General features: G+C 41.5%; 1 protein-coding gene and 1 long non-coding RNA gene across 3 annotated transcripts in view; both read right to left on the bottom strand.

Annotated features, from left to right (window-relative positions):
- Nucleotides 1–17,806, bottom strand: part of ptprub (protein tyrosine phosphatase receptor type Ub) — a 700,336-nt gene that overhangs the window by 525,887 nt on the left and 156,643 nt on the right. The window lies entirely within an intron of this gene.
- Nucleotides 1,575–17,637, bottom strand: LOC117514601. The gene is made up of 3 exons (XR_004561908.1): nucleotides 17,557–17,637; nucleotides 14,633–14,640; nucleotides 1,575–1,586 (listed from the first exon to the last, which is right to left on the bottom strand). It is a non-coding gene; the product is annotated as an uncharacterized LOC117514601 (long non-coding RNA).

Below are 17,806 nucleotides of genomic sequence, written 5' to 3'. Positions count from 1 at the left end.
TGTAACCTTCACTAATGCTGTTTCTGTACTATGATGAATTCTAAAACCTGACTGAAACTCTTCAAATAGACCATTCCTCTGCAGATGATCAGTTAGCTGTTTTACAACTACCCTTTCAAGAATTTTTGAGAGAAAAGGAAGGTTGGAGATTGGCCTATAATTAGCTAAGATAGCTGGGTCAAGTGATGGCTTTTTAAGTAATGGTTTAATTACTGCCACCTTAAAAGCCTGTGGTACATAGCCAACTAATAAAGATAGATTGATCATATTTAAGATCGAAGCATTAAATAATGGTAGGGCTTCCTTAAGCAGCCTGGTAGGAATGGGGTCTAATAGACATGTTGATGGTTTGGATGAAGTAACTAATGAAAATAACTCAGACAGAACAATCTGAGAGAAAGAGTCTAACCAAATACCGGCATCACTGAAAGCAGCCAAAGATAACGATACGTCTTTGGGATGGTTATGAGTAATTCTTTCTCTAATAGTTAAAATTTTATTAGCAAAGAAAGTCATGAAGTCATTACTAGTTAAAGTTAAAGGAATACTCGGCTCAATAGAGTTCTGACTCTTTGTCAGCCTGGCTACAGTGCTGAAAAGAAACCTGGGGTTGTTCTTATTTTCTTCAATTAGTGATGAGTAGTAAGGTGTCCTAGCTTTACGGAGGGCTTTTTTATAGAGTAACAGACTCTTTTTCCAGGCTAAGTGAAGATCTTCTAAATTAGTGAGACGCCATTTCCTCTCCAACTTACGGGTTATCTGCTTTAAGCTGCGAGTTTGTGAGTTATACCACGGAGTCAGGCACTTCTGATTTAAAGCTCTCTTTTTCAGAGGAGCTACAGCATCCAAAGTTGTCTTCAATGAGGATGTAAAACTATTGACGAGATACTCTATCTCACTTACAGAGTTTAGGTAGCTATTCTGCACTGTGTTGGTATATGGCATTAGAGAACATAAAGAAGGAATCACATCCTTAAACCTAGTTACAGCGCTTTCTGAAAGACTTCTAGTGTAATGAAACTTATTCCCCACTGCTGGGTAGTCCATCAGAGTAAATGTAAATGTTATTAAGAAATGATCAGACAGAAGGGAGTTTTCAGGGAATACTGTTAAGTCTTCAATTTCCATACCATAAGTCAGAACAAGATCTAAGATATGATTAAAGTGGTGGGTGGACTCATTTACATTTTGAGCAAAGCCAATTGAGTCTAATAATAGATTAAATGCAGTGTTGAGGCTGTCATTCTCAGCATCTGTGTGGATGTTAAAATCGCCCACTATAATTATCTTATCTGAGCTAAGCACTAAGTCAGACAAGAGTTCTGAAAATTCACAGAGAAACTCACAGTAACGACCAGGAGGACGATAGATAACAACAAATAAAACTGGTTTTTGGGACTTCCAATTTGGATGGACAAGACTAAGAGTCAAGCTTTCAAATGAATTAAAGCTCTGTCTGGGTTTTTGATTAATTAATAAGCTGGAATGGAAGATTGCTGCTAATCCTCCGCCTCGGCCCATGCTACGAGTGTTGTGGCAGTTAGTGTGACTCGGGGGTGTTGACTCATTTAAACTAACATATTCATCTTGCTGTAACCAGGTTTCTGTAAGGCAGAATAAATCAATATGTTGATCAATTATTATATCATTTACTAACAGGGACTTAGAAGAGAGAGACCTAATGTTTAATAGACCACATTTAAGTGTTTTAGTCTGTGGTGCAGTTGAAGGTGCTATATTATTTTTTCTTTTTGAATTTTTATGCTTAAATAGATTTTTGCTGGTTATTGGGGGTCTGGGAGCAGGCACCATCTCTACGGGGATGGGGTAATGAGGGGATGGCAGGGGGACAGAAGCTGCAGAGAGGTGTGTAAGACTACAACTCTGCTTCCTGGTCCCAACCCTGGATAGTCACGGTTTGGAGGATTTAAGAAAATTGGCCAGATTTCTAGAAATGAGAGCTGCTCCATCCAAAGTGGGATGGATGCCGTCTCTCCTAACAAGACCAGGTTTTCCCCAGAAGCTTTGCCAATTATCTATGAAGCCCACCTCATTTTTTGGACACCACTCAGACAGCCAGCAATTCAAGGAGAACATGCGGCTAAACATGTCACTCCCGGTCCGATTGGGGAGGGGCCCAGAGAAAACTACAGAGTCCGACATTGTTTTTGCAAAGTTACACACCGATTCAATGTTAATTTTAGTGACCACCGATTGGCGTAACCGGGTGTCATTACTGCCGACTTGAATTACAATCTTACCAAATTTACGCTTAGCCTTAGCCAGCAGTTTCAAATTTCCTTCAATGTTGCCTGCTCTGGCCCCCGGAAGACAATTGACTATGGTTGCTGGTGTCGCTAACTTCACATTTCTCAAAACAGAGTCGCCAATAACCAGAGTTTGATCCTCGGCGGGTGTGTCGCTGAGTGGGGAAAAACGGTTAGAAATGTGAACGGGTTGGCCGTGTACACGGGGCTTCTGTTTAGGGCTACGCTTCCTCCTCACAGTCACCCAGTCGGCCTGCTTTCCCGGCTGCTCGGGATCTGCCAGAGGGAAACTAACGGCGGCTAAGCTACCTTGGTCCGCACCGACTACAGGGGCCTGGCTAGCTGTAGAATTTTCCACGGTGCGGAGCCGAGTCTCCAATTCGCCCAGCCTGGCCTCCAAAGCTACGAATAAGCTAGACTTATTACAAGTACCATTACTGCTAAAGGAGGCCGAGGAATAACTAAACATTTCACACCCAGAGCAGAAAAGTGCGGGAGAGACAGGAGAAGCCGCCATGCTAAATCGGCTAAGAGCTAGTAGCTGCGCTAAGCTAGCGGATTCCTAAAAACACACAACGTGAATAATGTGTAAATAATTTAGAGGTGATTCAGCAGAGGGAGTGCTTTAGTTAAGGAACGTGAAGATTACACTGTGAAACAAATCTTTATCTAGGTAACTAGATCAATCTAACTGCGCAGATTAAACAGCTAACAGATACAGCAAAACACCGCTGTGCTCCGGAACAGGAAGTGATACAATACCGCAGTGTGTGTGTGTGTGTGTGTGTGTGTGTGTGTGTGTGTGTGTGTGTGTGTGTGTGTGTGTGTGTGTGTGTGTGTGTGTGTGTGTGTGTGTGTGTGTGTATACTGTTGGGGACCCTGCTAGATCCCTGCCAGTATGACAGGCCAAGACCCAAAACTGGCTTCATGGAACCTAAAGCCTTGGCTGCACCATTTTGTCCCTCAAATCTGATTTGTGCTATTTGATGTTGTTTTAAATACTATATCCACATGCCCGCTTTATCTATTAAAGTTGGTTTAACACTCACTTAATCGAAAATAAATTATGTGACCCCAACACATAATAAAAAGCAAAACAAAAATAATTTTTCTGTTTTTTTTCTTCACTTTCACATCCTGCTTGTGAGCAACGTAACTGGTTTGCACTGGTCTTCCCTCAGTGATCTGCTACCAGAACCCCGCTACGAGCTGCGGCTGCTCGTTCTTGTCATAGAAGTAGAGAGATGGAATGGCAACTTCTGATTTTGGGGGCTGAGGTTGTGCCGCACATGCGCGAGAGGACTTGGGGTTCTTCACTTCCGGTCTTTTGCTCTGCAGCCAGCGCTTCGTTCACAGGTATTATAAACTCTATTATCATATACCTATAAATGATACGCCAATATGATTGGATAAAACACTAAAGAATAAATAGCAATACACCCTTTTGGCGGACGGGTAATATTTTTCATACCACCCGAGTAATCAGCCAATCTGGACAGCGGAGCGGCGCCATGATGAAAAGGCGCGGTCAGAGGAACTGTGAAATACTGGTGAGTCACTATTAATAATTTCTTACGTGTCCAATCTTGTAGTATGATCGTTACAATTACATTCGTTAGTTCTAAATGCCATCATAATTATTTATAGGAAAATGTTTTTTTTCTACTAAGGTTTGAACTTTGAGTGTTTACACAGGAGAGAAAAGTGAGAAAATGTTAATGCATGTTTGAGAAAAATGTATAAAGTGTGTAGTGAGGGGTTTTACAGCCTTAAACATCTATAATAATTGTAAAAAATAACGCTGACTACTTTGCAGATTTCACCTATCGCAGGTTATTTTTAGAATGTAACTCCCTTTCGCCTCGCAGTTTTGCAGATTTTTTTAGTGCAATTTTGCATGCTGCTTTTTTTTTTTTTTTTAACAGCGCATTGTGTTCTGCGTCCTTATCAGGCGGGCCGGTTGCGGCACCGGTCAGCATCACCGCGATTGCTCTCACTGCCTCCGATGCGCTTACTGAGTCTGTGGCTCGGTAAACGCCGCAGAGGGCCACTCATGTCGCCCCCCCCCCCCCCCCGTCTGCTGTGCCGAGCTGCATCCAACTCCAGCACCAGGTCCAGAGACTACGCTCGCTGTGTTGATGCGCAGCGCCCACTGCATGGTCTCAATAACCGTAGCCGCAGAGCTCTGTGGCCATGACTTAGATTCTTTGCGGGTCCCGCATCCGTACAACCCCGGAGACAGTGAGCAAAGGGAGAGCATGCGCATTGTTTTCTGCGTGCATTTATCATTTATAGGTATATGATAAAATCGTTATCATTCAGAAAACATTTTGACCCCACGGGATGAGATCTTGCGTGGAGCCCCAGAGTGAGGGAGATTATCAATGGTCTTGTATCATTCAGAAAACCATACACCCTTCAGCCTTCGGCCTCAGAGTGTATGGTTTTCTTCGGGGTGTATAAATTCATATTCATTGGTGAACAACTTGATAACTGATAATATTCTGCTGGGAATCGACAATATCAAACATCACAAAATAAAGTTAAAGATAAACATATATTTTGATCATTTAATCTGAATATTTTACCAAGCCATACATTTTGGAGCTACCGCGATTATCACTTACAAAGTCACGCTGCTCTCAAAATGAAAGTGCTTGATGCTGCACTGTTACTGCTGTGAAGGTTTGCAAAGAACCAGTTAGGTTGAAAGATCAAAATATAACCCACGTTTCCCACACGTCGGGAACTATTCAGATCAAATATATACAAAACCACTGGGCTTGCTGGTGATTTTTCCACAGTTTTGGCAGCTTGATAGAAACTGAAGGCAGGTGTCAGGTCCTTCATGATGCCTCTCATATTTTTGTTGATTTGTGTGAACTGAAATAAATGATGCATATTTCATCGTATTGACTGTGTGATACCTCAGTGATACTGAAATAATTTATGACTGAAAATAAAATGTGATTTGTTCTTAACAATGAGTTTTGTTGTTCAGCAAAAGAGGGTGGTTCTTCTGGAAAAACAGGATCTTTAAAATTGATGTCAGCAAATGTTTCTTTGAAATCCTGGGGGAAAAAATAGAAATTGCTGCAGTGAGGCCAGCAACCTTCTGATATCACACACACATACATACATATATACATATATATATATATACATATATATATACAGTGGAGCAGAAAAGTATTTAGTCAGCCCCTGATTGTGCAAGTTCTCCAACTTAGAAAGATGAGAGAGGTCTGTAATTTTCATCATAGGTACACTTCAACTGTGAGAGACAAAATGAGGAAAAAAATCCAGGAAATCAAAGAAGAGTCAAAGAATTTAATTGTAAATTATGGTGGAAAATAAGTATTTGGTCACCCACAAACAAGCAAGATTTCTGGCTCTTACAGACCTGTAACTTCTTCTTTAAGAAGCTCTTCTGTCCTCCACCTGTTACCTGTATTAATAGCACCTGTTGGAACTTGTTATCTGTATAAAAGACACCTGTCCACAGCCTCAAACAGTCAGACTCCAAACTCAACCATGGCCAAGACCAAAGAGCTGTCGAAAGACACTAAATTTGTTTTGAAAATTTGTTGAGGGAGTTGAAAGTCCATGTTGCCCAGCGACAGCCCCAAAACATCACTGCTCTAGAGGAGATCTGCATGGAGGAATACCAGCTACAGTGTGTTCAAACCTGGTTAAGACTTACAGGAAACGTTTGACCTGTGTCATTGCCAACAAAGGATATGTTACAAAGTATTGAGTTAAACTTTTGTTATTGACCAAATACTTATTTTCCACCATAATTTACAAATAAATTCTGTAAAAACCCTACAATGTGATTTCCTAGATTTTTTTTTCTCATTTTGTCTCTCATAGTTGATGTGTACCTATGATGAAAATTACAGACCTCTCTCATTTTTCTAAGTAGGACAACGTGCACAATCAGGGGCTGACTAAATTTGAGAGGTCACTCTTGCATTTTTGAGGTGCAAAGATGCAGATATGACTCAAGAAAATATTTTTTTCAAATAGAGTTGTAACTTTGTGGAACAGCCTCCCTCATCATGTGGTCAATGCTCCAAGTGTTATTACTTTAAAGAAATACTATGATTATTTTTATGGTGTTTGATTTTTATTGTGATTGACAATTTTATTATGGTGTTTGATGTCTTTTACTGTGCTGTTTATGAGTTTTATATGGTTATATTTATGAGTTTTACTTTGATGCTTTTTAAATGATGAGTGATGTCTGCTTTTATTCTATTTTTATAAACGTTTTATGAATAATTAATGATTATTGACCATGATTTTCCTTTACAGTTGCTGACAGTCTGTATGCTCTTATCAATAATATTAGCAAGTTTTGCCCTGAATATGATTTAAAATTGACAAGAACTTCATTCAAGCTACACTTTTAACATACTTCGAGGAGATAACTTGCTGCAGCTACGGCAGAAAACACAAGAAAACACCCACAAAATGTCCTTTACAAGCACATCTGGCGTTATTGCTGGCAGACGACCTGAAGTAAATTACCCCAACTCTTGCGGCTAAGTGGCTGAAATCTCGGGGTAGCAAGATCACAAACAGAACTCAATGGAATGAGACCTTGAGTTGGCATTCCATCTCTCTACTTCTATGATGAAATATAGAGTTGGGATCTTGGACAGCATCGTATTGGACCAAATCAAGTCACAGTAAAGCATTCCATAATATTTTTTGTCCGTCTGGACAATACATCTTCCCCGAAAAAAACTTCAGTGTCCTACTGAAACATTATATATCACCACCCATTTGAAAGTTACAGATTTCAGCTCTTAAGCGAGTGTCTGACAGAGTGATGGGTGTGAAGTTAGAAACTGAAGGGGTGATGATGAATATCATGAATATCATCAGTGCATATGCCCCACAGGTAGGTTGTGAGATGCTGGAGAAAGAAGATTTCTGGCATGTGTTAGATGAGGTGGTGGAGAGTGTGCCCAAGCATGAAAGAGTGGTGACTGGAACGGACTTCAATGGGCATGTTGGTGAAGGGAACAGAGGTGATGAGGAAGTAATGGGCAGATATGATATCAAGGATAGGAATGGGGAAGGACAGATGGTAGTTGATTTTGCAAATAGGGTGGAAATGGCTGTGGTAAATATAAACTTTATTGATCTCACAGAAGAGAAATTCACATGTTACGTCGTACATACATACATACATATACCTACTTTAAGAAAAGGGAGGAGCACAGGGTAACATATAAGAGCGGAGGAAGGTGCACACAGGTGGATTACATTCTTTATAGAAGATGCAAGCTAAAAGAAATCAGAGACTGTAAGGTGCTGGCAGGAGAGAGTGTCGTTAGACAGCATAGGATGGTTGTTTGTAGGATGACTTTAGGGGTAAAGAAGAAGAAGAGAGAGAGCTCAACAAAGGATCAGATGGTGGAAGCTGAAGGAGGAAGACTGTTGTGTGAAATTTAGCGAGCAGGTGAGAGAAGCACTGGATGGAGGGGAAGCAATTTTGGACAACTGGAAAAGTACTGCAGATGTGGTGAGGGAGACAGCTAGGACAGTACTGGGTGTGACATCTGGACAGTGAAAGGAAGACAAGCAAACTTGGTGGTGGAATGAAGAGATCCAGAAAAGCGTAAGGAGAAAGAGGATGGCAAAAAAGTTTTGGGATAGTCGGAGAGATGAGGAAAGTAGACAGGAGTACAAGGAGATGCGGTGTAAAGTGAAAAGAGAAGTGGCAAAAGCAAACGAAAAGGAATATTGCGAGCTGTACAAGAAGCTGAACAGTAAGGAAGGAGAAAAGGACTTGTACCGATTGGCCAGGCAAAGGGAGAGAGCTAGAAAGGATGTGCAGCAGGTTAGGGTGGTAAAAGATGCACATGGTAATGTGCTGACAAGTAAGGAGTGTGTGCTGAGAAGGTGGAGGGAATATTTTGAGGAGCTGATGAATGAAGAAAATGAGCGAGAGAAAAGGCTGGATGATGTGGTGAGAGTAAGTCAGAAAGTACAAAAGATTATCAATCAATCAATCAACTTTTTTTTTATATAGCGCCAAATCACAACAAACAGTTGCCCCAAGGCGCTTTATATTGTAAGGCAAGGCCATACAATAATTATGAAAAACCCCAACGGTCAAAACGACCCCCTGTGAGCAAGCACTTGGCAACAGTGGGAAGGAAAAACTCCCTCTTAACAGGAAGAAACCTCCAGCAGAACCAGGCTCAGGGAGGGGCAGTCTTCTGCTGAGACTGGTTGGGGCTGAGGTAAAGAACCAGGAAAAAGACATGCTGTGGAGGGGGGCAGAGATCGATCACTAATGATTAAATGCGGAGTGATGCATACAGAGCAAAAAGAGAAAGAAACAGTGCATCATGGGAACCCCCCCCACAGTCTACGTCTAAAGCAGCATAACCAAGGGATAGTCCAGGGTCACCCGATCCAGCCCTAACTATAAGCCTTAGCGAAAAGGAAAGTTTTAAGCCTAATCTTAAAAGTAGAGAGGGTATCTGTCTCCCTGATCTGAATTGGGAGCTGGTTCCACAGGAGAGGAGCCTGAAAGCTGAAGGCTCTGCCTCCCATTCTACTCTTACAAACCCTAGGAACTACAAGTAAGCCTGCAGTCTGAGAGCGAAGCGCTCTATTAGGGTGATATGGTACTACGAGGTCCCTAAGATAAGATGGGACCTGATTATTCAAAACCTTATAAGTAAGAAGAAGAATTTTAAATTCTATTCTAGAATTAACAGGAAGCCAATGAAGAGAGGCCAACACAGGGTGAGATATGCTCTCTCCTGCCAGTCCCCGTCAGTACTCTAGCTGCAGCATTTTGAATCAACTGAAGGCTTTTTAGGGAACTTTTAGGACAACCTGATAATAAAGAATTACAATAGTCCAGCCTAGAGGAAATAAATGCATGAATCAGTTTTTCAGCATCACTCTGAGACAAGACCTTTCTGATTTTAGAGATATTGCGTAAATGCAAAAAGGCAGTCCTACATATTTGTTTAATATGCGCTTTGAATGACATATCCTGATCAAAAATGACTCCAAGATTTCTCACAGTATTACTAGAGGTCAGGGAAATGCCATCCAGAGTGAAGATCTGGTTAGACACCATGCTTCTAAGATTTGTGGGGCCAAGTACAATAACTTCAGTTTTATCTGAGTTCAAAAGCAGGAAATTAGAGGTCATCCATGTCTTTATATCTGTAAGACAATCCTGCAGTTTAGCTAATTGGTGTGTGTCCTCTGGCTTCATGGATAGATAAAGCTGGGTATCATCTGCGTAACAATGAAAATTTAAGCAATACCGTCTAATAATACTGCCTAAGGGAAGCATGTTTAAAGTGAATAAAATTGGTCCTAGCACAGAACCTTGTGGAACTCCATAATTAACTTTAGTCTGTGAAGAAGATTCCCCATTTACATGAACAAACTGTAATCTATTAGACAAATATGATTCAAACCACCGCAGCACAGTGCCTTTAATACCTATGACATGCTCTAATCTCTGTAATAAAATTTTATGGTCAACAGTATCAAAAGCAGCACTGAGGTCCAACAGAACAAGCACAGAGATAAGTCCACTGTCCGAAGCCATAAGAAGATCATTTGTAACCTTCACTAATGCTGTTTCTGTACTATGATGAATTCTAAAACCTGACTGAACCTCTTCAAATAGACCATTCCTCTGCAGGTGATCAGTTAGCTGTTTTACAACTACCCTCTCAAGAATCTTTGAGAGAAAAGGAAGGTTGGAGATTGGCCTATAATTAGCTAAAATAGATGGGTCAAGTGATGGCTTTTTAAGTAATGGTTTAATTACTGCTACCTTAAAAGCCTGTGGTACATAGCCAACTAACAAAGATAAGTTGATCATATTTAAGATTGAAGCATTAAATAATGGTAGGACTTCCTTGAGCAGCCTGGCAGGAATGGGGTCTAATAAACATGTTGATGGTTTGGATGAAGTAACTAATGAAAATAACTCAGACAGAACAATCGGAGAGAAAGAGTCTAACCAAATACCGGCATCACTGAAAGCAGCCAAAGATAACGATACATCTTTGGGATGGTTATGAATAATTTTTTCTCTAATAGTCAAAATTTTGTTAGCAAAGAAAGTCATGAAGTCATTACTAGTTAAAGTTAATGGAATACTCAGCTCAATAGAGCTCTGACTCTTTGTCAGCCTGGCTACAGTGCTGAAAAGAAACCTGGGGTTGTTCTTATTTTCTTCAATTAGTGATGAGTAGAAAGATGTCCTAGCTTTACGGAGGGCTTTTTTATAGAGCAACAAACTCTTTTTCCAGGCTAAGTGAAGATCTTCTAAATTAGTGAGACGCCATTTCCTCTCCAACTTACGGGTTATCTGCTTTAAGCTACGAGTTTGTGAGTTATACCACGGAGTCAGGCACTTCTGATTTAAAGCTCTCTTTTTCAGAGGAGCTACAGCATCCAAAGTTGTCTTCAATGAGGATGTAAAACTATTGACGAGATACTCTAACTCCCTTACAGAGTTTAGGTAGCTACTCTGCTCTGTGTTGGTATATGACAATAGAGAACATAAAGAAGGAATCATATCCTTAAACCTAGTTACAGCGCTTTCTGAAAGACTTCTAGTGTAATGAAACTTATTCCCCACTGCTGGGTAGTCCATCAGGGTAAATGTAAATGTTATTAAAAAATGATCAGACAGAAGGGAGTTTTCAGGGAATACTGTTAAGTCTTCTATTTCCATACCATAAGTCAAAACAAGATCTAAGATATGATTAAAGTGGTGGGTGGACTCATTTACTTTTTGAGCAAAGCCAATAGAGTCTAATAATAGATTAAATGCAGTGTTGAGGCTGTCATTCTCAGCATCTGTGTGGATGTTAAAATCGCCCACTATAAGTATCTTATCTGAGCTAAGCACTAAGTCAGACAGAAGGTCTGAAAATTCACAGAGAAACTCACAGTAACGACCAGGTGGACGATAGATAATAACAAATAAAACTGGTTTTTGGGACTTCCAATTTGGATGGAAAAGACTAAGAGACAAGCTTTCAAATGAATTAAAGCTCTGTCTAGGTTTTTGATTAATTAATAAGCTGGAATGGAAGATTGCTGCTAATCCTCCGCCCCGGCCCGTACTATGAGCATTCTGACAGTTAGTGTGACTCGGGGGTGTTGACTCATTTAAACTAACATATTCATCCTGCTGTAACCAGGTTTCTGTTAGGCAGAATAAATCAATACGTTGATCAATTATTATATCATTTACCAACAGGGACTTAGAAGAGAGAGACCTAATGTTTAATAGACCACATTTAACTGTTTTAGTCTGTGGTGCAGTTGAAGGTGCTATATTATTTTTTCTTTTTGAATTTTTTTGCTTAAATAGATTTTTGCTGGTTATTGGTGGTCTGGAAGCAGGCACCGTCTCTACGGGGATGGGGTAATGAGGGGATGGCAGGGGGAGAGAAGCTGCAGAGAGGTGTATAAGACCACAGCTCTGCCTCCTGGTCCCAACGCTAGACAGTCACAGTTTGGAGGATCCAAGAAAATTGGCCAGATTTCTAGAAATGAGAGCTGCTCCCTCTAAAGTGGGATGGATGCCGTCTCTCCTAACAAGACCAGGTTTTCCCCAGAAACTTTGCCAATTATCAATGAAGCCCACCTCATTTTTTGGACACCACTCAGACAGCCAGCAATTCAAGGAGAACATGCGGCTAAACATGTCACTCCCGGTCTGATTGGGGAGGGGCCCAGAGAAAACAACAGAGTCCGACATTGTTTTTGCAAAGTTACACACCGATTTAATGTTAATTTTAGTGACCTCCGATTGGCGTAACCGAGTGTCATTACTGCCGACGTGAATTACAATCTTACCAAATTTACGCTTAGCCTTAGCCAGCAATTTCAAATTTCCTTCAATGTCGCCTGCTCTGGCCCCCGGAAGACAATTGACAATGGTTGCTGGTGTCGCTAACTTCACATTTCTCAAAACAGAGTCGCCAATAACCAGAGTTTGATCCTCGGCGAGTGTATCGTCGAGTGGGGAAAAACGGTTAGAGATGTGCACGGGTTGACGGTGTACACGGGGCTTCTGTTTAGGGCTACGCTTCCTCCTCACAGTCACCCAGTCAGCCTGCTTTCCCGACTGCCCGGGATCCGCCAGGGGGGAACTAACGGTGGCTAAGCCACCTTGGTCCGCACCGACTACAGGGGCCTGGTTAGCTGTAGAATTTTCCACGGTGCGGAGCCGAGTCTCCAATTCGCCCAGCCTGGCCTCCAAAGCTACAAATAAGCTGCACTTATTACAAGTACCGTTACTGCTAAAGGAGGCCGAGGAACAACTAAACATTTCACAACCAGAGCAGAAAAGTGCGGGAGAGACAGGAGAAGCCGCCATGCTAAACCGGCCAAAAGCCAGTAGCTACGCAACCTAGTGGATTCCCAAAAACACGCAAAGCGAACAATGTGCAAATAATTCAGAGGTGATTCAGCAGAAGGAGTGCTTTAGTTAAGGCACCAGACAGGCCACGAAGCAGCACAAGTAACGCACGGCAACAGCGAACGCACGACAACGGTGCAAAAATAAAATAAAAATCCACTAGACAGGCTGTGGAGCAGCACAGGTAACGCACGACAACAGTGGTAGAAAATAAAATAAAAATCCACTAGACAGGCTGCGGAGCAGCACAGGTAACGCACGACAACAGTGGTAAAAAATAAAATAAAAATCCACTAGACAGGCCGTGGAGCAGCACAGGTAACGCACGACAACGGCGGCAAAAAATAAAATAAAAATCCACTAGACAGGCCGCGGAGCAGCACAGGCAACGCACGACAACGGTGGCAAAAAACAAAATAAAAATCCACTAGACAGGCCGCGGAGCAGCACAGGTAACGCACGACAACAGTGGAAAAAAAATAAAATAAAAATCAACTAGACAGGCTGTGGAGCAGCACAGGTAACGCACGACAACGGTGGTAAAAAATAAAATTAAAATCCACTAGACAGACTGCGGAGCAGCACAGGTAACGCACGACAACAGTGGTAAAAAATAAAATAAAAATCCACTAGACAGGCTGCGGAGCAGCACAGGTAACGCACGACAACAGTGGTAAAAAATAAAATAAAAATCCACTGGACAGGCTGTGGAGCAGCACAGGTAACGCACGACAACAGTGGTAAAAATAAAATAAAAATCCACTGGACAGGCTGTGGAGCAGCACAGGTAACGCACGACAACAGTGGTAAAAAATAAAATAAAAATCCACTGGACAGGCTGTGGAGCAGCACAGGTAACGCACGACAACGGTGCTAAAATAAAATAAAAATCCACTGGACAGGCTGTGGAGCAGCACAGGTAACGCACGACAACAGTGCTAAAAAATAAAATAGAAATCCACTGGACAGGCTGTGGAGCAGCACAGGTAACGCACGACAACGGTGCTAAAATAAAATAAAATCCACTGGACAGGCTGTGGAGCAGCACAGGTAACACACGACAACAGTGGTAAAAAATAAAATAAAAATCCACTGGACAGGCTGTGGAGCAGCACAGGTAACACACGACAGCGGTGCTAAAATAAAATAAAAATCCACTGGACAGGCTGTGGAGCAGTACAGGTACGACAACAGTGCTAAAAAATAAAATAAAAATCCACTGATTAGTAAGGAAGACATGAGGGCTGCTATGAAGAGGATGAAGAGTGGAAAAGCAGTTGGTCCAGATGACATTCCAGTGGAATGGAAATGCCTCGGAGAGATGGCAGTGGAGTTTCTAACCAGATTGTTTAATAAAATCTTGGAAAGCGAAAGGGTGCCTGAGGAGTGGAGACGAAGTGTGTTGGTTCCTATTTTCAAGAACAAGGGTGATGTGCAGAGCTGCAGTAACTACAGAGGCATAAAGTTGATCAGCCACAGCATGAAGTTATGAGAAAAAGTAGTAGAAGCTAGGTTTAGAAAACAGGTGAAGATCTGTGAGCAGCAATATGGTTTAATGCTGTGAAAGAGCACTACAGATGCAATGTTTGCTCTGAGAATACTGTTGGAGAAGTACAGAGAAAACCAGAAAGAGTTACATTGTGTGTTTGTGGACTTAGAAAAAGCTTATGATAGGGTGCCAAGCGAAGAGCTGTGGTATTGTATGAGGAAGTCTGGAGTGGCAAAGAAGTATGTTAGTGTAGTGCAGGACATGTATAAGAATAGTGTGACAGCGGTGAGATGTGCAGTAGCAATGACAGACTCATTCAAGGTGGAGGTGGGATTACACCAAGCATCAGCTCTGAGTCCTTTCTTGTTCGCAGTGGTGATGGACAGGCTGACAGATGAGATCAGACAGGAGTCCCCATGGACTATGATGTTTGCAGATGACATTGTGATCTGTAGTGAGAGTAGAGAGCAAGTTGAGTCTCGTCTGGAGAGGTGGAGATATGCTTTGGAGAGAAGGGGAATGAAAGTCAGTAGAAGCAAGACTGAGTACATGTGTGTGAATGGGAGGGAGCCCAGTGGAATAGTGCAGTTACAAGGAGTAAAAGTGGTGAAAGTAGATGAGTTTAAATATTTGGGGTCAACTGTTCAAAGTAATGGAGAGTGTGGTAGAGAGGTGAAGAAGAGAGTGCAGGCAGGGTGGAGTGGGTGGAGAAAGGTGGCAGGAGTGATTTGTGACTGAAGAATATCAGCAAGAGTGAAGGGGAAAGTTTACAAGACAGTACTGAGACCAGCTCTGTTGTACGGTTTAGAGACGGTGGGACTAACAAAAAGACAGGAGGCAGAGCTGGAGGTGGCAGAGATTAGGAATGAACATATCAGAGGGACAGCTCAGGTGGGGCGGTTTGGAGACAAAGTCAGAGATGCGAGATTGAGATGGTTTGGACATGTGCAGAGGAGGGACCTAGGGTATATAGGGAGAAGGATGCTGAAGATGGAGCCACCAGGCAGGAGGAGAAGAGGGAGGCCAAAGGGGAGGTTTATGGATGTGCTGAGGGAGGACATGCAGGTGGTTGGTGTGACAGAGGAAGATACAGAGGACAGGGTGAGATGGAAAAGATTGATCTGCTGTGGCGACCCCTAACGGGAACAGCCGAAAGAAAAAGAAGAAGAAGAAGAATGAGGTTAGCCCCTTCAGGAGCTATGGGCAGTTTGATGAGATCAGGTCCATTTAATCTGCTCAGAATTTTTAATACCCACACCCAAGCAGGCCACCCCACCCCTTGGTCCCCAAAAATATGCTTTAATAAAACACCTGAACCAAGAGGTTAGCCCATTAGCTGTACGTTCGGTCATGGATGGTAAATTGGGGGCATGTTCAGGCTTCATTCATCCCGCCCAGGCCAAGGATGGTAGAGTTAATGCTCCACCTCTACCCATTTAGTTAGCTGGTACATGATTGGCATTCCATCAAATGCATTCTGCTGAATGCAATCCGAGTACATCCACCCACTCACTTTTGTGATATATTTACAAGCAGAACACCATGGGCGTTCCATCACGTGGATATAGTAATATGAAAGTGTTTCTTTGTGCTGCATGATAAGCAAAATGAAAAAACAATGGACTATAACAACAAAATGAGATTAAAAAATAGATAATAAATAAATAAAATTCCAAATTTTTAACAATACAAATAACGACACCGGAGTCGGTGCACTAAATAGAAACGCCTTTCAGAGAGCACAGTGATGAGTCAGGCTTTCAGGGGATGAATCCAATAGTTCTCCTTTGATTGCATGGTGATAGAAAAGTTGGCAATTTGTTTACCAGACACGCCAATTTGACACCAAATTTACGCGGATGTGACAAAGTGGTTGCAGTTTTTATATTAGCAATTACGGCTGCAACTTTGTCTTTGTCCATGTCAGTTGTGTCATTTGAAGCCCTTCAGATTAGATTTGGTTCTTCTCATGCTTTTTACTTGTAATCCTCTGCCTCGCTATCTAATTTGGGTGTCGGCTATGCATGGTGAATATTGTCACTCTGCTTATCCCCTTTATTTGCATATGTTTTGGGAAGTTGGCCTAAGCTTATTTGAGGTGATACAGCTCCAATAAATCTCCACTTGAATAAATCAAACAGTGCTGTATCAAAGAAAATTACTTTCCATGTAATATAAACAACAGTTATTTTTAATCTTACATATTAAACCTGCAGTCACATGACAAAAAGTGAACTGCATCAAAGTGAGGGTTCCAAATGTGCACTCGGTTAATATTTAAAAGAAGCCTGAAATGTTTGTTTTTTTTTTTTGTTTGTTTTTTTACATAAAGAAAGAACACTTTGATCTGAAACACCGCAGTTCATTTTTCACTGGGTCCTAAAAGATTCAGTACTGCAAGACAGCAGAGTGCAACTCCACTGGGCAAAACGTGTACAGATTGTACATAAGTAGTACTTGAGTATTAAATTGTCATATCAGCCGCTCACAGGGGAAAGATATTTCAGAATATATTACAATTTGGAGGGGAGCAAATGTACAGTACGTGGAACACTTAAGAGCACCAATACAACCGTACGAAACGATCCATAGCTATAATCTTACAGGGTTTAGCTCTGGGATTGTGAATCAATCTGGTTTATAACTTCATGCATACATCTACACAGACACATAAAATGTAATCTTCAGATATATGGAAAAAGCAATGCAATAGTAAAAAATGTCAAAATGCAGGAACAAACAAATGTAGATAATGTGAGATATTAAAAAGTATTTTAAAAGTATTTTAAAAACATAAAACTGCATAATAAAATATATGAAGGATGTGCATAGTATGCATTCATGGCATTGCCAGTCATTAGTCTAATTTTTAGAATTAGCCTGTATGCATTTGTGTGTGCAGGAAGTGACTGTCTTTTGGAATAAAGAGCCCAGCTGGCTGTTGCAATACGTCTTCATTTTATTGCCAAGTCCATCAATTTTACTTGCAGTGTCATGTGTTATAATCTAAAATTGCTTTCCCTACAAATTACTGACAACCTGTAAATTCAGTGATGTCAACACAGAGCACTCCATAAAAGGTTCCACTCTTAAAATAACATTGGCAGTAACATGCTATTATTTAGGCTAAATGATACAATCATCTTCAGCCAAGGCCGTCTTTGGATCTGAAGTCAAGTGTGGTCCCAATCTTTCTCCCTCAGAGCACCCAGCTTCATGTACCATATCTAAGAAAAGCTGAAGAATACAAATTGATTCATTCCAACGCACTCTATTCATTTATTTATTGGGCAAAAAAAAATATAACATTGTTAATAGTTTCCCCCTTTTTCCCAGTTTTCAAAAGTAATGTTTTAAATAGCCACATTCGAAGATACTAGGGGGCGCTGCGGTAGGTCGCTTGTGCGCATGCACCACAAACCTAACAACAAGCCTGGCTGTGCACAATAAACCACGAAGGAATCTATGTTTAGGTAGTCAAAGTAACGCAAGAAACGGACGATTATGAAAGCATCAGAGAATATTTAAAAGACAGGATGATTTGACCATGGGTGGAAAGCAGGAGCTGTTAGATTTGGCAGAGAGAGTAGATAAGATTGACCCGCCGGCGAGAGA

The sequence above is a fragment of the Thalassophryne amazonica genome, chromosome 7 (genome assembly GCF_902500255.1).
Source record: "Thalassophryne amazonica chromosome 7, fThaAma1.1, whole genome shotgun sequence".
In the NCBI taxonomy this organism is placed as follows: domain Eukaryota; kingdom Metazoa; phylum Chordata; class Actinopteri; order Batrachoidiformes; family Batrachoididae; genus Thalassophryne; species Thalassophryne amazonica.
Note: the sequence above shows the minus strand (reverse complement) of the source record. Positions and strands in the feature narration are given on the sequence as shown.